We start from the raw sequence: 20,432 nt of genomic DNA, 5'->3' as shown, positions 1-20,432 counted from the left end.
GAGGGAGTCCCCCATCGGTCTCCTTACATGGAGCCTGCTTCTCCCTCTGCTTGTGTCTTTGCCTCTTTTTCTCTCTCAAATAAATAAATAAATAAATAAATAAATAAATAAATAAAATCTTAAAAAAATAAAAGTAAACAAGGAAAAAATGATAAATTCCACATAATCACAAATAATATGGACATCAGATTTGGCCATTTGGTAATATTAATATCACCCTATACATCTGTGGGGATTTTTTTAAACAGTTGAAAAGGGGTCTTGGGGCACCTGGGTGGCTTAGTGGTTGAGTGTCTGCCTTTGGCTCAAGTCCTGATCCTGAGGTCCTGGGATCAAGTCCTGCATCAGGCCCCACAGGCAGCCCACTTCTCTCTCTGCCTGTGTCTCTGTCTTTCTCTCAGTGTCTCTCATGAATAAATAAATACAATCTTTAAAAAAATAAAATAAAAAGGGACCTCACATTTACTTTCTTTTCAATATTTATAACAATTACTAAAGATAGTTTTATTCTATTCTCATTTTGCAGATGACAAAGCTAAGGCTCAGAACAGTTACTGACTTAACATCAAATCAAGAGAGAATGTTAGGACATGTCAGAATTTTTTTTTTAAAGGGCATGTCAGAATGTAACTCAACTTTGAAACCCAAGATGCCCGATTCCAAGATAAATTCATTGCTCTAACCTATGAGAAATTTTCTCCTTTGCATCTGATACAAAGATAAGACATAAAAAGAAGCTAGTGTCTTAATAAATCAAATACAGTCAGGTAAGTGTTGCCAATAATAGAGCTTGAGCAACATAGACAAAAATCATCCAGACCAATAAATGGACAATATCATGAAAAGGAATTGTTGATTCATGACAACAAAACTGTTAATAAAGCCTCACTAAAAGGCTTAGTTTATTATTTTCTTCTTTTCTCTTTTAAACGTTAGTGTATATGTAATAGAGCAAATGATGCAATAGAGCAAATGACCAGTGTCTGGATAATTTACTTCAAGAAGGTTGGATTATTCTTTCTCAGGGAAAAGGTCTGTTGACCTCTCTATTTCTGCCTCTTTGTTATGCCTTGCTGCAGGATTCCTTCCTTACCTCCTAGACAAAGCTGATGCTATATTTATCATGTGAGATTCTGAAAAGAACCACAGATAACATGTATTTGACACCTTACAAGATTGTGTAAGATGTTAGCAGGATAAGATTTCAGTTCTTTGATGTTTTTGGAAATCTCGCATTCTCCATTGCAATAGAAATAATGACCATGGTGCCTTCCTTTATGTAAGGAGTTTTAATGGTCAGGGACGTAGAATACATGATTTTGTGAAGTATGCCTTTTATCTCCCTAGAAATAGTGCCTTACCATCTCTGACTATCTATAAAGTCATATGAAACTAAAATGTTCAAATCTTAAATTTGGACCTCTCTGGATTAGAACATTCCAAAGGATATAATGAATCTATCTAAACCTACATTCATCTTGCACACAGCAGGCTGACTGGATGAAAACACAGAAAGTGCCTATTAAGTTCTGGTCTAGAAGCATTCCACAATGAAATGAATTGGTTAGAGTTGATTTCCACAGTAAGCTACATTAATCACTAGGTTCTCAGCTGTTATGTTCTGTGTGTTTGCTGCCTAATATGTAAAAGAGGCTGGGTAAATCTTACCAATTCTTTGACAAGCAGCTATACAGTTTTTTATTCTTTATTACAGAATAAGAATCCCACTGAAAAATGAAGGTTTTTTTTTTTTATCACTCAATGTCAGGCAAGTCAGAAAGTATTAGTTCGTAATGTACCTTTCACTATTTAAATATTAAAAATGGTGAGGTGCAAAGCAATATGGAACAAATCCTTATGTGTAGGATAAGGTGGGGAACTTAAAAGGATATGGGGAGAAAATTAACCTCAATAGCAACAAGGAATTTGCTTTCTTTCCTTTCTTCCTCTTTTCCTTGGTAAGGAAGAAGGAATAATTTTCCTTCCACCCTTCGAAGTTCTTGCTAAGACCCATCCTTTACAGGAGAGATACTCAGGAAGGCTGAGTAGTTCCCCAAATGGCTCAAACCACCAACTTAAAAATACTATCCTCAGCTAATGACAAAAGAAAATGTTGAGGATGAGGAGCCTGAGCCTGGAAGCTTATCAGACAAAGCAGGGTCAACAACAGTATGCACATTAAAGTCAGTGTCTTCTCCATTGAAAGCTTATAGAGATTCAGTGAGCTTTTCTTCCTGGTACAAAGAGGAACACCCTTACAAAGGAAGATTTCTCTTATAAATGTAAATGTCTCCTACAAAAGGATAACTTCTACCTGGTTTTCGAAGCTTCTCCCATGTCCTAGTTAAAAATAATCCCTATACACCGCAGAGAAACATTCTAGAGTGGGGAGTTCTGCTCTCCAGCACCTCCTTCCATTTGTCCCTCATTTTCTCCCTTTCAGCCTCTCTCCCTCCCCTCCTTCCTTTTTCCCTTCTTTTCATCTTTCTTCCACTTTTCCTTTCTTTCTTTCTTTTCTTTCTTTCTTTCTTTCTTTCTTTCTTTCTTTCTTTCTTCTTTCTTTCTTTCTTTCTTTCTTTCTTTCTTTCTTTCTTTCTTTCTTTCTTTCTCTCTCTTCCTTCCTTCCTTCCTTCCTTCCTTCCTTCCTTCCTTCCTCCCTTCCTCCCTTCCTCCCTTCTTTCCTTCTTTCTTTCTCTTTCTTCCTTTTTCCTTCTTTCACTCTTTTTTTTTTCCTTTCAAAGTTTGGAAATGTCATGATTTTACTCTACACATCTGACTCTAGCCATGAGATGTATGAAAATAAATTTGGATGATTCACATTCAATTGGATGAATTTTTATTGTTGTAAGAGTGTTATCCCTGTAAGAGGACCCTTGTCATTCTTTTATGTATTCAGTAATGTCTATGATTACTTACTATGTGTCAAACAGTGCAGTAGACACTAGGGATTCAACAGTGAACAAGATTTTCAGGGACCTCAGGCTTTATAGGGGACCCAGAAAATAAAGAAGGAAAACAACAAATTAAAAAATCAGATCCAGTTATGGTTAAACAGTTTGCTATGATAGAGAAAGAAACAGGTCACTATTATATAGAATAACAAGATTGAGTAGAATAACCTGATTTATATACTATAGTCAAACATATAGAAAAATGCAGTTTTATAGTCAATTTTATGCTATTTGGCATAAGAGAATAATGAGTCCAGAATCAAATATGCTAATCAATGAAGTAAGTCTTTGAATGTCAGACAATATCAATATCACTTGCCAGAGGAATATAAAACTATGTTCTGACGAATATAGATTGAGTATCATTTATATGCAAAATACTGGCTACTCACTATAAGTAATACAAAGCTGAGTAAGACCTAGACTCTTTCATTTCTGGATTTATAATTTGGAAGAAAAGACACACAAATAACCACATTACCAAAAAAACCCAACTATGGTAAATGCCATATGAACAATAAAGAAAGGCTACCAAAGATCAGAGGAACAACTCTTTTACAACATGAGTCACATTATGTCACTCCTCCACTGAGTTTTTCTAATGGCTTGCTGCCTCACTGAATATAAATGTCAAAGTCCTCGCAATGAGCTTCAAGACCCTACACAGTCCGGCTGCTATTACATCTTTTACCTCATCTACTACCAACGCCCACCTTACTCTCTTAGGATCTGTGCTGTTTCACAAATCACCAAATACCGTCAAGCCTTTGGAACTGGTTCTTTCCTTCAAATATCCACATGGCTAATTCTCTCACCTCTCCCAACACTTGTGTCAAATCTTACCTTCTAAAGGAGGCCTAATGGTTCTTTTATTTAAAATTAAGATACTATCTCCACTGCACCTTTTCAAATTTCTTTATCCTACTCTCTTGTTTTCTTTATTCTATTATGCTTATTATCTTCTAGTGTACTGTGAAAGTTATCCACTATCATGTGTGTCTATCGTCCATTTCTGCCAACGAGAGTATAAACCCCATGTGGATAGGAATCTCTATCTGTTTTATTCCTTGATCCATTCCAAGTATCAGATCAATATCTGAAGCACAGTAGGTGCTCAATACATAACTACTGAATAAATTAATGAGTGACCAGCTTTGACTGGGGAGAAAAGGCAGTGGAAGAAAACACTTATGACTTAATGTATGAGGAGGTAACTTGATGATAAAGAACTTTGACAGGAAGAAATGATCTTCCTGATTTATCCATCCCTCTTTCAGCACGTGGAGGATATTTTTCAAACATAGGTAAGTTCATAAAATTTCTCTATGTAACTATACAGTGGATAAGTATGAATCATAAGATGTGATCATAAAACAAGTTTATTTTGGTTTCCCAATGTCCTTGTCATGTATTTAGTTGTTCTCTTTCCACTGGATGAAATTCTTACGATTCTTTTGGTCATTCTAAGGAGGCTACTTTTAATCAAAGTTACCATCTCACTTTTATAAGTAAAACATTAAATCCAACTTGATTAACACAGACATGTATCCTCTCCACTGTAGTGGGTGGGGTCAGAAGGTGCAGAGAAGAGAAGGGAGCTCACAATTAAGAAAGAAGGATGGTTGGGTTTCTCCCTTCCTCTTCCAGCTTGAAAATATTAGTTTCTGAACACTACAGAATTAAGTTCAGGAAGGACAGAGTAGCATGGAGGACTTAACCAACCTTATTGCCCTGAGCTGCATTCCGTGGCTCTGGCAGCTGTTCAGAGCAGACTCTCTCCCTCATTAGTGCTTTCATGGGCTCTCTGGAGATTGCTCTATCACTGATGATCTCTCACTGGCAGTTCCCTAAATCCAAACAAAAGCATCTTTATTCTGAGCGCTCAATTACTCCTTCTACATCCCACATAATCCAGATTCCAGAAAATGATGCCTGTTTGCTCCTGCAGTCAGCCTTTTACACAAGATCTAAGATAATACCTATAGACTTCCTTTAGCTCCTGACGTATCTGGAGCCCATGGAAAATAGTCAAGCATTCAATCACTTCTGCTACAACAAAAACAGTTTCTCTTTCACCCTGGCTATTAGATTAGTTATCCAGTTGTGTTTCTTCTTTTAGAATTTGAAAGTAGGAGTTAACTATCTGCCCATTCTATATCCCCCCACCACCAAAACCAACAACAACAATAACAACAATACACACACACACACACACACAAAACCCTGCAGAAAGTGTCTATTAAGATATTGGAGTAGTTTTAAAATACACCTTTTTGACTTCAGGTAGAGGAAAAGCACCCCCAACTCTCCCTATTATGGACAGAACTGAGACTCATATAACGGCCTTCTTCTCTACCATCTCTCAGTCTCCACTCAATGAATCCTTATATGTATTTGATAACATTTTGACCAAGTTAAGAGTGGTAAACATGGCTTGCGGTCAATTCGTGTTTATGAGAATTCTATAGGATGGTTCGTCTCACTGTTTAGTTGAGTATCTGGTATGGTACATTTATCCTTCCAATTTTGGCTGAAACTTTCATTTTTACATCCAATTCCCTATGCAAAAATCTTCTCTGCTTCCCAATTACTCATAAGATAAAGTCTAAACTTCTGAACTAGAATTCACACATTGATAGCATAGCTTCATATTTGCTTCCCAGTCTTGTCTTCTATTATGTACCTCTAATACATTCAAGTCTGACAGTGTTTAATTCATTTATTCAACAAATACCTATTTATGCACATACAGCATTCCAGATCATGTTCTAGACCTTGTATGCACGTCAAAGATGAATATGCTAGACTATTTATCTTTTCCCAAATATATCATAAACCATACATTTTTTTTACTCTTCTCATATCATCTCCACCTTATGGAATACCATTTCACTCTTTTCTGAATAGTAAACTCGAATTCATCTTTTCTGTTACTGCTCTAAAATCACCTTCTCTGTGGAGCTGACCCTGAATTTCATGTCAGCATTCCTCCTTCTATTCGGTGCTCCCACTGCACTTTATTGATTTGGGCCAGTGCATTATTATATTCTGACCTGTATATGTCAGAATTGTCTGCTAGTTAAGAAGATACATTATATTTATAGATTTCATTTCTAATAACTTAGATAGGCATTCTTGCCTCATAATAGAAAGAACCTCAATAGGTTTGTAGAATAAAAAATGAAAACTGAGAAGGGAATGTCTTCGATGGGGATGCAGGCAGGTAGCACAAACATACTTGCAGACCAGTAGGTCAACCTAGCATAAGGTATGCATTAACTGGTGGAAGATAAGGCTTTAAATGTAGATTGGATCCAGAGTAGGTGATATTCTGATAGGTGTTGAATACCATAGGGGGATGTGTACTTAACTCAGCAAACAATAAAGAGTTATAAAAAGCTTCAAAGAAATGCGTTATTATAGTTGAATAATCTGACAATATTACACAGGTTGCTTTGAAGTAGGAGAAGACCAAATAGTTATTAAAATAGTTATTAATTTGGGGTTCCTATGTGTCTCAGTCAGTTAAGCATCTGCCTTCAGCTCAGGTCATGATCCCAGGGTCCTGGGATCAAGTCCCACATGAGGGAGCCTGCTTCTACCTCTCCTCCCAGGCTCGTGTTCTCTGTCACAATCTCTGTCTCTCTCTCTCAAATAAATAAATAAAGTCTTGTTTTCAGAAAAAAGAAAGTGTTCTTTATAAAAGAAATAGTTATTAATACGTAACATGAGAAGGAACAGCACAACTGTGAAGGAAACATCACATGAATCATTGTAATACAGGAAACTGTCTTTAAGAAAGGGTCAAAAAGAAAAGTAAAAGATACTCCAATTAATCTTGAGTGATTGGCAGAATGATAGCATAATTGTGGGAGTTAGAAGGGGAAGAAGGTGATTCTTAGTCTAGTTTGGACATGTTAATTTTGTGTGAAAAGTGAGATGTTCTATTAAGATTTTCAGGAGGCAGATTGAAGCCTTGGCAACTTGATGGGAGCCTTTAGGAAGGATTTGGATAAAGAATTGTCACAACTTGTAATGAAACCCAGAGCAATGTATAATTATAAGACTATAAGAAATGTACATTTATTTGTAAAAGATAATTTACCCAAAAGAGAAAAAAAAAGAAAATCAATAAATAGCACATAAGAAAGGGTCTCGATGTAAGAAAAGGAGAATTGCGCTCAATTCACTAGATTCACATTCTCCTTAAGGAATAGAAAGAAAAAAAAACAAATCAGTGAAACATTGCCCCTATGAAACAAACAGATGACAAAGATGAGGAAAAAACTGTTGATAAACAGTACACTTATTGAATTATAAAACACTTTAATCTGAATCAATAATTAGCAGACCTGACATCACAGAAAATTTAATTAGTGATTTACAGAACAAGACTGAGAAGGAACTAAGGAATCCAGAATAAAAGGGCAAAGAGAGTATACAGTCAGATAAAATGAGAAAAATGGCAAGTCATAGTGAAATGCAGTTAATATAAGAGACTTCCAAAAGAAAGCAGAATAAGTATATTGTGACAATAATCAGAGAGGAATTCTAGAAAATTATCCAGTTTTTTAAAAATGATCTATATTTTGAGATTGAGAAACTAGTCATGTTCCAAGCAAATTAATAATAAAATTTATACAACAAAAAATAGCTTGGTGACATTAGTGAATTCTAAGCATAGAGAATGCTCCATACAAAGAAAAGTAAAATGTAAGACAGGCCCAGCATTCCTTTCAAACACCAAATGCTAGAGCACAAGGGAACAACACCCCTAGAGGTTGAAAGGAAAGACTGTGACCCACGATCGCCACATCCTGCTTCGCTGCTGTTCAAACATGAAGGTAACAGCTGGACAAGGGCCATAAAATAGACCAATATTTTGAAAAAGTTTATCAAAAATAATTATCTATCTATACAGTCAATATCTATCACACAAGCCTATGACTGTCAAATAGTAATCTCTTCCTTAGATCTGTTTCCTGAGCTCCAGACTTATATATTTAACTACTGATAGAATCTCCATTTAGATGAAATTCTCCGTCCTAGAATGCCTCAATTCTCTCTCCATTTCCAGAGCTGCCACCTAGCCTAAGTCATGATTGCTTCCCTCCTAGGTTACTTCAATAGCTTCCTCTAGTTTTCCTGACACCCAGTCTTGCCTTTCTCTAAGTCATTCTCCACATTGTAACTGGAATGATCTTTTCCAAAGTGCTGTTGTCATCATTTCACTTCTTTGAATGAATCCTTTGATTCATGATTTGTTTCTTTGTCCTTAGGATAAAGCCCAACATTTTCCAAGTAATTGAAAGAGTCATCTCAAACTGTCTAGTGTTCACTCTTGATTTTGGCTTAGGTCATGATCTCAGGGTCATGGAATCAAGCCTCACATTGAGCCCCACCTCAGGCTCCATACTCAATAGGGAGTCTTGCTTGAGATTCTCTCTCTCTGCCCTTCCCTCCCCTTCTTAAATAAGTAAGTAAATAAATAAATAAATAAATAAATAAATAAATAAATAAATAAAATTATAATCATGACCTGAGCTGAAACCAAGAGTCGATGCTTAACTGATGGAGCCATCCAGGTGCCCCTATTATTCCCTCTTTAAATGGAAACAGAATGCATAAAATAATATCTGTAGTAACCCCAAATTAACTGACAGATGTACATATCAGTGGTAGATTTAACATACATTATTATTTCTTATATTAAATAAAAAATGATAAAGTATTTTAATAATGGATTTGGTAGGATTGAGTTTATATATTTTTACCTTAAAAAATAAAATTTTATAACCATGAAAACATTTCTAAAAATAGATCATATAAGAGATTATAAAGAAAACCTAAATAATTCATAATAATCTTATCAGTGGTTATTTTTAAACTTACCAGTCACTTTAATGACTTTATGAATAATCCAAAGTTCTTATAGTTAGTAGATATTGTTTCTATCAATAGGGAAAATTAAGCCTACCTTTTTAAAATCTAAACAAAAAGAAAGAAGAATGTGGAATGGCTGAGGCAGATGATGACCATACAGACGAGGTTGCTTGATGATTAGATCATTTGTGATTTTAAAGATAGAATGTTAAAAAAGATGCCAGATCACACGGTACTGTGGAACAGTGAGACAAAAGGAAGGTTGGGGGAAAAGCAGAGGAAGCAAAAACGGGGTTAGAGAGTAATGTGAGTGAGAGAATTCCACACCTGAAATATTAGAGATTAAGTAAGATTTATTACCTTTTGCTTTCTCTTACCCTACATTTCCAACTTTCTAGAATTAATGACATCATTTGTGTCTTCTTATTCCTCCACATAAATCCCCAGAGTATACTCACCACATCCCTGAACTTTCTACATCCATCTACAACCTTCCTATAAGAAGCACATTTCATTTTATTTGATATTTCAGTAGCAAGAGACATTGGTAAATACCTCTTCCCTCTTTGTTTCAAACAGATGCTTGCTTTTTCCTCCTTGACGATCCTCTTGATATTCCTTCTGAATTGGCAACCAGGTAGATAGAGAATCAAGTCTAGACTTAGCAAGCCTGAGCAGATGGTGCTTAGAAGAGAGTTAAAGTATATAAAGATTAAGGTACATAGATGATCATAACCAGAGAGGAGGTTTTGATATTGTACTTCTTGGAGTACAGAGATTACTAAGATATGTAGGTGGCTAAGACAGAAAAAGAAATGGTAGTCTTTGGATAGAGGGAATATGCTCTCAGAGATTTCAGTGGTGTCATCAAGATGCTTTATTGGGTTTGTATACAGGCTAAGCTGTTTTTACAACACATCCCAAAATATACTTGTACAAATAAATATACTGTTTCCTAAAGTTCCAGTTCAAATGTAGGCAGGTGTGGGTAGGCGGTTAGCTCTCCAAAGTAATCCAGAAATTCAGGTTCTCTCTCTTTTGTTCCTCCACCATCCCCTAGGCTGCTTTCCTTTTCTAAACAGTCTGTAAGAAGAAGCAAGGGGGAAGCTTAAGGCAAGCAGTTGATCTGGGAGTAGTACATCTCTTATGTTCCCAACCCGTTGGCCAGAGCTTAGTCACATTGCACATTTGAAGAACATGGAAGAAAGGAACAGTTGCAAAGAAGGTTTAGATAGATAGTCTCTGGCTGGTTGACAATGTCCTGTTAAATATAACGGGGTTCTTTATTAAAAGAAGTGAAGACTGCCTATTGGAAGTCTGCATGCATAAATGTAAGATAATTAGTAGTTTCAGACACAAAGTCAAAATACAGGGTAGAACAAGGACCATGAAACAAAGGTTGAAATCAGTGAGGAAAGAATTAAAATCTTTTCTGGGTGGTAGGCAGGTGTCTTTAAGACAACAAAGGAAGTGCCGTCAGTAGTGTGCATGAATTTTATTAAGGAAAAGATCCTAGGTTTTTCCTTGAGAATGTTGAACTCTTTTTCTGAGACTGTGAGTTGCAGTGCTTTTGAGAAGAGGAAAACTAAAGAGATATGGAATCTCCGGAGGTATGACACTTATTTACACATTTGTGGAAGAATGTGGAACCCGAGTTTTAAAAGGAAGATGTTAGCACAGAGGACATTAGAAGTAAGCATGAATAACTAAGGACGGGGATGCTAATTTTAGAGAGAAAAATTAGGGACACTGGGAAGGAAAAAATGCTTTTGGAGAAATCATGTCAATACCCAGGATAGGAGAAACAGGGAGGAGTCAGTGTACATTGACACAAAGGTAACTGAAAGGATAAATCTTTTTTTTTTTTATAAATCTTTTTTTACATATGGTTTCTCACCTTTCATTTTATCTTCATTTTAACAGTTCTTTGAAAATTATTAAGAACAAACTCAACTCTTCCTGAATTTGAGTAGAAATTATAAATAAATATAAGTGCATGAGATATAAAAATAACAAACTGGGCAAAATTTCAATCCCAGTGTGAATTTATAAAACTAACCAGCTTAATCTGGACTCTTGGTATAACAAACTTACCTTAGAAACTGCCATCCCCCAATTGCTATCCTATTCCGTTGGTTGCACTACACGTCCTGTGTTAAGGGACCAGTGTGAAGGCCAGCGTGGTAGCTGACACATATTTGCTACCTGCTTGTCCAAGTAATTTGCCCTAGTCTGGTCACAGGTCCTGGTGTTGGATTTATTCTCCTGGAAATAGTGATGGTGGAAGGATTTTAAGTAGACTTGGATCGCATTTTAAAGAGTTTACTGGGGTGGCAGAGAGAAAAAATAAATGAAAATGAAATCAAACTAAAAAATAGGGAGAACACTTTGTAAATTAGCACTATAAAACCAAATGAGAGAAGATACAAAAGGAATTACTCTGTCTTGCAGGCCTTTAGGACATCATTACAAACACAGCTTATCGATACACTTTAAACATACAGAAATACAACCTAGATGATAGGGAATAAAGCATATACTTGTTTTATGGAATGGATTTGGAAGAACCCAGAATCTTCGAATATTATAGCCAACGCCACTAAATCTTTTCTAGGTGGTAATATTTTTTATAAGCTTGTGTTTTTTTGAAATGCCTCCAGGGTTGGTTAACTTTTATTACAAGATGGAGGAATCATGATCACAATAACACTTCATAAGAAAGTATTTTGTTAGTCTGATTCCTGCTAGTGGACCTTTAATGCTATGCTTTTAGAAGAAATGTAGTACTTTGGCATGTCCCATCAAATTTTGCATCAGAACACTTGAAAAGTTTGATTTCTGTTATTCAGTGACCTCTTGACTAGACACTAATAGATTTCCAATCCACTGAGAAACAAACCCTCACAGACACTTTTTAGACTTTCAAAGCTATGATTAAATGTGCCTTTACATCAAAAATCAATCTTTTTTAAAGGATGCAAGGGATTTGTTCTGCAGAGCAGAGACTAACATGCTAGACAGGATCTCCTAGACTTTGCAAATATCTGTCTTTTCCCCTTGCAGGAAGTCATTGTTCCTGGGGCTGTTTATAGAGGTATATTTTCAAAGGTCCCCAAGCCTCAATTAAAATCATATTAGCTTAAGTACGTGCTCTAATTTATTACAGGATATTCTTGAATTATACAAAAGTTGCATGCTAAAAATATAACAATCAGCAACTAGTAGATGTGCCTTTCTGATACTTTGACTGGTTAGCAAAACAGCACATTTATCTTCACTTTTCAGAATCTATCAGATAATATATATAGGAGATTTTTTTTCAAGTAGTTATACCAATTCCATAAAACAAAAAGAAGTTTGCTCTTTAGAATTGTCATGATAATAACATAAAGTAAAATAATAAAATACACTAAAAATAAAATATTACAGGTGAATTTATCTAGCATTTACTGAATTCCCCACATATAAGATACAAAGATCACTGATTTTATATAGTTTTTAAAATAATTTTAATGGTTTCCTGTGCTTGTTAACCTTTCTTCTCCTAAAAGATAATGTGAGTTGCCTGGGGACAGGGATTCCATCTTATATTTTTCTTAATTCCATTACCACATTTAGCACAGCACCAAATTTTCCCAGGTAGTCCTCAGTAAGTACTAACAATGAGCCTTTAATACTGCAAGTTCAATAACAATTCATTTTTTACACTGTGAGGTACAAATAATAGCCCTCGTCAGTTCAATAAGCTGAACAGTAAGTAGATTGAAATTAACAGGTTCTATTGTCATCGAACTGGCATTATTAAATTGTTCACAGTTTTTTGTGTAGCCAAACTACAATATTGAAGCAGTCAATAAAACCTTTTCACCAGTTGTCCCAAATGTCATGTTGACCTCTTATAGGCTTTGTGATGTCATTGTCTATTACACTTGCTTCAGCTGTACCATTTTGTTATACCCTAGGCTTTAATTTGTACACTACTTCTTTATTAAATATCAGGCCTCCGTGTGGTTTCCCACTGTTTTGTGATGTTCCAATGTTTAATTATCTTGTTAAGTTGCTAAAAAAAATCTACAAAAGTGGACCTAAATTCATAAAAGAGGTCTGCACATGATCATAGCTTACATGGCAGAGGCTGGCATAACACATGCCAAAATATATAAAGCATAAAATGCATAAGATGGTCCATAACAGGATGAAAGAGCTCAATAAATAATATTTATCAGCATTTCATGTCTCAGTGAATGGTGGTGGTTATCATTACAAAACTGGAAGAAAAGCATTCCTTTTAAACCTACCAAGAATTTGAGTAAGATCCCTTTGGAAAATATCAGAATTATTTTTAGGCAAAGAACTACTCTTATCTAGAAAAACATCTAGATAGATGCTTTTGGGATTGTGAAATCTAAGGCCTTGTGGATGTGATGTAGGAGGATAGTTGAGAGCTCTGCATAATAATAATTTTAAAAACCCCACATATATGGATCCAGGAGGGAATTTTGTAGAGATGAACAAGGAAGGCCATGGAGTAGAGACCCAGTATCATGACCAAGAGCAGAGGCCAGATAAGGATATTGGTCAGCGAAATATTCTCCAACACACTGCAAGCTGATAAACTTGTACAAATCCTGATTATAACAATGAATATGTTGTTCTTTGTTCAATACCGTGCCACAAACACCTCTATGACTGGTTAAAATTTTAGTAGAAGGTGGTTCCCATCAGCACTCTTGTTTTAATGGTGCCATGGGGAATGAGGCAAAAGAGGCCAGTGATCAGCTGGGTGCAAAGCAGCCTGAGCATGCAGTGTGCATGATTAGATCAAGCAACACAGAGAAGCAAGGGCCATATGGAGAGTGACTCATCAGGGATAGAAGACAAATCTCTTTTTTTCCAAATGTACTAGAGGAAGGAAAACCTTTTTTTTTTTTCTTTTTTGAGAAGAAGGAAAGCAGAGGGAGTTGTTCATTTCTGATCTCACACATTTTCTGTTACAGAGATTAACTCTATCCAGATACCAGTTATTATTTTTGTGATGATGATGGTGATGATAGTTTTGTTATTATTTCCAGGTGGTCTACATTATTTCAACATTAAGAAATATTTGAAAATTTTTCTCAGAGGCATCATAGAAAGGCATTAAGAAATCTTGGAGCACCCAAGAAGCATAAGAAGAATGAAAGTGTCATATCATAATTATCTAAAAAGGGAATATTTTAGTTTTTAGTATGTAAAGATAGGTTAGCAATGCAAATCCTCACAAAAACCTAAAATTTATGACTTATCTGATGAATCGTACTTGGAATATATTTACTAGGTTACCATGAACTTGAATAGATTCACCCTAAAAAAAAATCATCTTGTGAAACTTTTTTCTATTTTAAAGATATTTCTAAGCTTTTTTTTTATTCAACTGAGTATTCTAAAAAGACGATTTTTAATATTTTATTTTTAAGTGATCTCTACACTCAACTAGGGGCTTGAACCAACAATCCCAAGATCATGCTCCACTGAATGAGCCAGTCAAGTGCCCCTAGAAAGATCATTTTTGCCACAAATGTAAGATGCAGTAGAAAAATTTCTTCCAAAAGAAAAACTTTTCCAAATGACAATGTTGCTTTTTGGAATATTATGTTAACCTCTCCAGATTACTAAATTACAAACATAGCAACATAACAAGTTCTAAGTCTAAAAGATGTACCATAATCTAAAAATATGTATGTAAAGAAGGTACAGTATTTCCCAATCTGCTTTTATACATCTTATTTCCTCTGACAAAAATATTTTAACCTCCTTCAGTTCTATGATCTACTGTAGATGTTCTAAATGTAGAACATAGGTGATAATATTTATTTTTGTAAAGCTTGATTGATTGATTGATTTTAAAGAAGGGGGAGGGACAGAAGGAGAGAGAGAAGCCTAAGCAGACTCCCCACAGAGCACAGAGCCCACCGTGGGGCTTGATCCCACCACCCTGAGAGATCATGATCCAAGCTGAAATCGAAGAATCAGCTGCTCAACCCCCTGAGCTACCCAGGTGTCCCAGTGGTAATACTTTAAAATCATACTGTAAAATAAGGAACACATCCCCAATTAAATCAAAACAAATAATTTTTTAAAGGACTGTGTATAAACAGATGTGCCGGAGACACTCTAAGATACCTCCAATCATCTCTGTCTTCTGGTACTTGTGACCTTGTACAATCCCCTCTCCTTAAGTGTTATGATACTGTCACTTGTTTCTAACCAATAGAATACAGCAAAGGTGATGGAATGTCACTTCCAAGGTCATCTTCTAAAGTTTTGACGTCTATCCAGCTAAGATCCCCCTTCTCTTATTGGCTTTGATAAAGCAATACTGGGAAAGCCTATGTGGTAATGACTGGAAAGTGGCCTCAAACTGACAGTCAGCAAGAAATTGAAACCTTTAGTCTAGCAATCCACAAAAGTGAATGCTGCCAGTAACCACCTAGTTTGAAGCACATTTATCAAGCTTTTAGGTAAGAACCTAGTCGTGCCTGACAGTTTGGCTCTAGCTTTGTAGAGGACCCAGTAAAGCCATGCCTAGAGCATACAGAAAATGTGAGATAATGAAGGCAAATATTTTTATTAAACTGTCAATTTTGAGGTAGTTGTGGAATCCCATGTAGTTGTGCGAAATATACAGAGAGATACTCTGCACCCTTTCCTCAGTTTCCCTAATGAAAACGCTTTTGCAAAACTACAGTATGATATCCCTACCCGGATATTGATACTGACATATTCAAGGTACAAAAACTTCCGATCACTATAACGAGCCCCATGTTGCCCTTTTACCTTGAAGTAACATAATAAGTCTTAAAATTTGGTAGGCTGATTTGTTCTCATTATTCATCTTTTTTTAGTTCCTTTGCCTTTTATATAAATTTACAATGATCTCGTCTATTTCTATATATTATCATGATGAGATTTTTATAATGATCACATTAAATCTGTATATAAATTTGGAGAGAATTGACATCTTTACTTTGTGAATCTTCCAATCTATGAAGACAACATATTTCTCCATTTGTTTAGATTCTTAGGTTTAGATTCTATGACTTTTAAAATCAGAACTCTGTCATTTTCATCATGAGTCCTGTACATGTTTTTTGTTAGATTTATGCCCAAGTCATTCCTTCTTTTGCTTTAGTAATTCTGTCCACCTGTTTGCTAGCATTTAGAAATAAAATTTATTTTTATATATTTACTCTGTATCCTGTGATCCTGCTTAAATTGTTTTTATTCATTTAAGAATTCTTGGAATAATCTATGTAGACAATCATGTCATTTATAAAGAGAGACAATTTTAGCTCTTTTTTTTAATCTGCATTTTTTTATTTCCTTTTCTTATTGTACTAGCTAAAATTTCCAGTACTATGCTAAATTAAAGTGATGAGAACAGACATCTTTGCTTTGTTCTTGAAATTAAGAAGGAAGCACTCAGTCTTTCTTCATGAAGTGGAATTTTAACTGTAGGAGTTTTGTAGATGATCAAGTTGAGGAAATTTTCCTTTATTACTAGTTTTCTGAAAATTTTTATCATAAAAGAGTGGTGAATTTTGTCAAATTTTTTTTCTGAACTGACTAATGTGATCATATGGATTTTCCTTTAGCTTGTTAGTATGGTAGATTACATTTATTTATTTATTTATTTATTTATTTATTTATTTATTTATGATTTTATTTATTTATTCATGAGAGACACAGAGAGAGAGAGGCAGAGACACAGGCAGAGGAGAAGCAGGCTCCCTGCGGGGAGCCCGATGTGGGACTTGATCCGGGGACCCCAGTATCACACACTGAGCCGAAGGCAGAGGCTTAACCATTGGGCCACCCAGGTGTCCCACATTTATTTATTTTCAAATACTGAAACAGCCTTGCATTCTGTAATAAAGCCTACTTGATCATGATACATAATTATTTATGACTAAATTCTACTTGCTAATATTTTCTTAAGGAATTATATATATATATAATTCATGAGGGATATCAGTCTATGGTTCCCTTTTCTTGTCCTGTCTTTGTCTAGTTTTGATATCAAAGTAATACTAGCTCATAAAATGAATTGAGAATGATCACTCTTTTTCTATTTTCTGGAAAAAGTTGTTTTGAACTGGTGTTAATTCCTCCTTAAAAGTTTGGTGTAATTCTCCAATGAAACCATCTGGGACTGTATTTTTTTATTTTAAATTGTGAATTCAATTTCCTTACTACTTATGGGGCTGTTCTAGTTCTATATTTCATATTGAGTGAATTATGGCAGTTTGTGTTTTTGAAAAATGTGTCTGTTGTCAAATTTATATGTGTAGAGTTGCTCATGGCATTCTCTCATTATGTTTTTAATGTCTTCAGGATCTGCAGTGATATGTGCTGCTTCATTCCTAATATCAGTAATTTATGTCTTCTTTGGAGTTTTGTTGTTGTTGTTGTTGTTAGTTCTGCTGAAGATTTGGCAATCATATTGATCTTTTTAAAGAACCAGATCTTTGTGTTGCTGATTTTTACTATTGTTTCGCTGTTTTCGATTTTATTGATTTCCACTCTCATCTTTATTTCCTTCTTCATGCTTATTTTTGGATTTATTTTTCTTTCCCTTTTTAAGATTCTTTACATGGGAAATTTATGTTATTGTTTTAAGACTTCTACTGTCTTCTAATATATTCCTTCAAGCCATAAATTTCCCCGTTGGCACTGATTTAACTGTACTACACAAATTTTAATATGTTGTATTTTCATTTTACTCAGCTCAGTGTGGGCTTTTACATTTTCCTTGAGATATTATCTTTGGTCAATGAATTATTTAGAAACGTGCTGCTTAGTTTTCCAGGTGTTGGGAATTTTTCTGTTATTTTTCTGTTATCAATTTCCAGTTTAATTCCAAATAATATATCTGATAATAGTCTAACATTGAGAATACATGGAGAACTCTTACAACTCAACAACAAAGACAGACCACCAAATTAAAAAAAAAAAAAAACAGCTAGGCAAAGGACTTGAATAAAAAGTTTTCCACATATATAGTGATGGCCAATGGCCACATAAAACATGTTCATCATTAATCATTAGGGAAATACAAATCAAAACCACAAATAGATAGCACTTCACACCAACTAGGATAGTTGTAGTACTTGTAGTAATACTAATAATAATAGACAAAAACCAGTGTTTATGATAATGTGGAGAAGTTGAACCATCATAAGTTGTTAGTGAGAATATAAAGTGTGCAGCTGTTGTGAAAAACATTTGGCAGTTCCTCTTAAAGTAAACATCCAATAACCCCATGGTCCAGCAATTCCACTCCTAGGTATACACCCAAAAAAATTGAAAACATAATCAAGCAAAAGCTGATACATGAATGTTCCTAGCAGCATTGTTCACATTTGCCAAAAGTGGAAACAATCCAAATATTAGTTGACAAATAAATAGATAAACATGAGGGAATATAAATAAGCCATAAAAAAGAATAAAGTACTGATACATGCCAAAACATGAATGAATCTTGACAATACAATGCATAGTGAAAGAAGCCGTGATAAAAGGCCATATAGTATATGGTTTCATTTATATGAAATATCCAGGGTTGGTAAGTCTATAGAGAAAAAAAGTATAATAGAGGTTTCTTAGAACTTAAGGGATAGGGAAGTAGGGATGACAGCTAAATAATATGGGGTTTCTCTTTGTGGCAATGAAAGTGTTCTAAAATTGTGGTGAAAAAATAAATAAATAAAATAAAATAACATAAAATTGTGGTGATAGTTGCACATAACTGTGAGTATAGTAAAAGCCATTGAATTTTACATTTGAAATGGGTGAATGGTACAGTAAGTAAATTATACCTCAATAAAGCTGTTTATTAAAAATATGAATGTGATTCATTTATACGTTATCATATTAGAAAACAAATAATGGCATCTTTAAAAAACAAAACAAAACAAAAAAAAAAAAAGAAAGAAAGAAAAAACTCACAACCGTGTCAATTTCTAGGTCCCAAGTTGCCTAGTCAGTCTACCTTCTTCTCTTCACCTTTCAGATTTCTTCTATTTGCTTTCTATATAATGTCCAGGAATTTTACCTTTACCTAGCATAAAGGATAGGAAAAGTAGTATCTATTCTATCTTCCTGGAAGTACAATTCGCCAGTGTGTGCTATGTTAGCTGATAATTTTGTATTGAGATTGTTATGCAACAATAAATAATATGACATGTAATTGTATTTGTGTCCATTAAACACCAGGGGGTAAATATTTATCACAGATCACCATTGTAAGCATTAAATTACATAATACCAATAAACTGATAATAGTATACAAATATCACCTATATCCCAGCTTCATACCATGGTGGAACATAGATGAATGTTCCAATGCCTACTCTTCCAAATACTAAAAGTGTCCACTAATCAGTGCTTCCAAATCCTAGCGGCATATTACCGTCACCTGGGAAAGTTTAAAAAATTATAAATATCTCATGAAAGAGTGATTAAATAAGAATACTTAGGCATGGATCCCTTGAGTTAAGAATTTTAAAAATTTGTCATGAAATTCTGATGAGTCATTGAGTTTTGGGAAATACTCCTCTAAGCCTCTCTAAAATTGTCTCCACCTAAAATGATGATTATAATGGGATAATAATAAGACAATGATATTGGTGTCACAACTTGCTATAAGATCTATAAGACACAAATAACCTAACTCAAGTTCCCAGCACAATACCAGCATTTTAAAGTTGCTGAAGTACAAGCTTTATTAACCAGGTTCATGACTGCCTGCACCACTTCTTAGGTTAGTCACTGATGAAGTCACATGACCTGTGAGCCTTGGCTTCCTCATTTCTAAGCTGGAGGAAATTGTACTTAACCCATGGAGTTTATGTAAGGTGAAAAGAGATAACATATATAAAAGCACTTCACATATTGTAGGTGCATTAGTTCCCAGACGTTCTTTCTTAAATGTCTCTGCAAAGAACAAATAAAATACTGTTATCATGATATAAAGTTTCCTATGGAATTTTAAATGCTAGGAAAGAAAAAGACACTTTCTATGGGTTCAGCCAATATAGCATCCATACTGGATGCTACCAATAGTTCTTTGACCTCTTCTGGGCCTGGCTGCTGGTATAGTAAGTTTTTCAGAGTAAGAGTTTGTGTAAGTTTGCCTCCCTAAGAAAAGAGTACAGTTATTGTTCAGTCATCAATTTTTGGACAAATTTTGGACATCTATTTTTTCTCCCTTTATCAAGATTTCTGCATATCAGCCTTGTCCCAGGAGTCACCGGGTTCAAAAAGCCAAAATGTCATCCCCAGGATGTCTCTTCTGACATTCTAAAATTGCTATGCATTTAAAAGAGGTCCTGTTAGGGCACCCGGGTGGCTCAGTATCTCAAGCATCTGTCTTCTGTTCAGGTAATGATCTCAGGGTCCTGGGTTCAAGCCCTGCATCAGGCTGTCTACTCAGTGGGGAGTCTGCTTCTCCCTCTCCCTCTCCCTCTCCCCACTGCTCATGTTCTCTCTCACTTTCACATAAATAAAATCTTTAAATAAATAAATAAATAAATTATAAATAACTAAGGTCCTGTTGTG

The 20,432-nt window shown here is 35.0% G+C and overlaps 1 long non-coding RNA gene across 2 annotated transcripts in view; it reads right to left on the bottom strand.

The window, feature by feature from the left end:
- LOC112654727 (uncharacterized) overlaps positions 1-9,633 on the bottom strand; it is a 50,581-nt gene extending 40,948 nt beyond the window's left edge. The window contains exon 1 of one of the 2 annotated variants that reach the window (XR_004804960.2): positions 9,390-9,633. This is a non-coding gene — a long non-coding RNA (uncharacterized LOC112654727). Of the gene's footprint in view, positions 1-4,673; positions 4,801-9,389 lie in introns of those variants that run through there. The other variant, XR_003133302.3, reaches the window with a different exon arrangement.
- Between the last annotated feature and the right edge of the window lie 10,799 nt (positions 9,634-20,432).

This window comes from Canis lupus, chromosome 15 (assembly GCF_003254725.2).
Source record: "Canis lupus dingo isolate Sandy chromosome 15, ASM325472v2, whole genome shotgun sequence".
Taxonomy (NCBI): Eukaryota; Metazoa; Chordata; class Mammalia; order Carnivora; family Canidae; genus Canis; species Canis lupus.
Note: the sequence above shows the minus strand (reverse complement) of the source record. Positions and strands in the feature narration are given on the sequence as shown.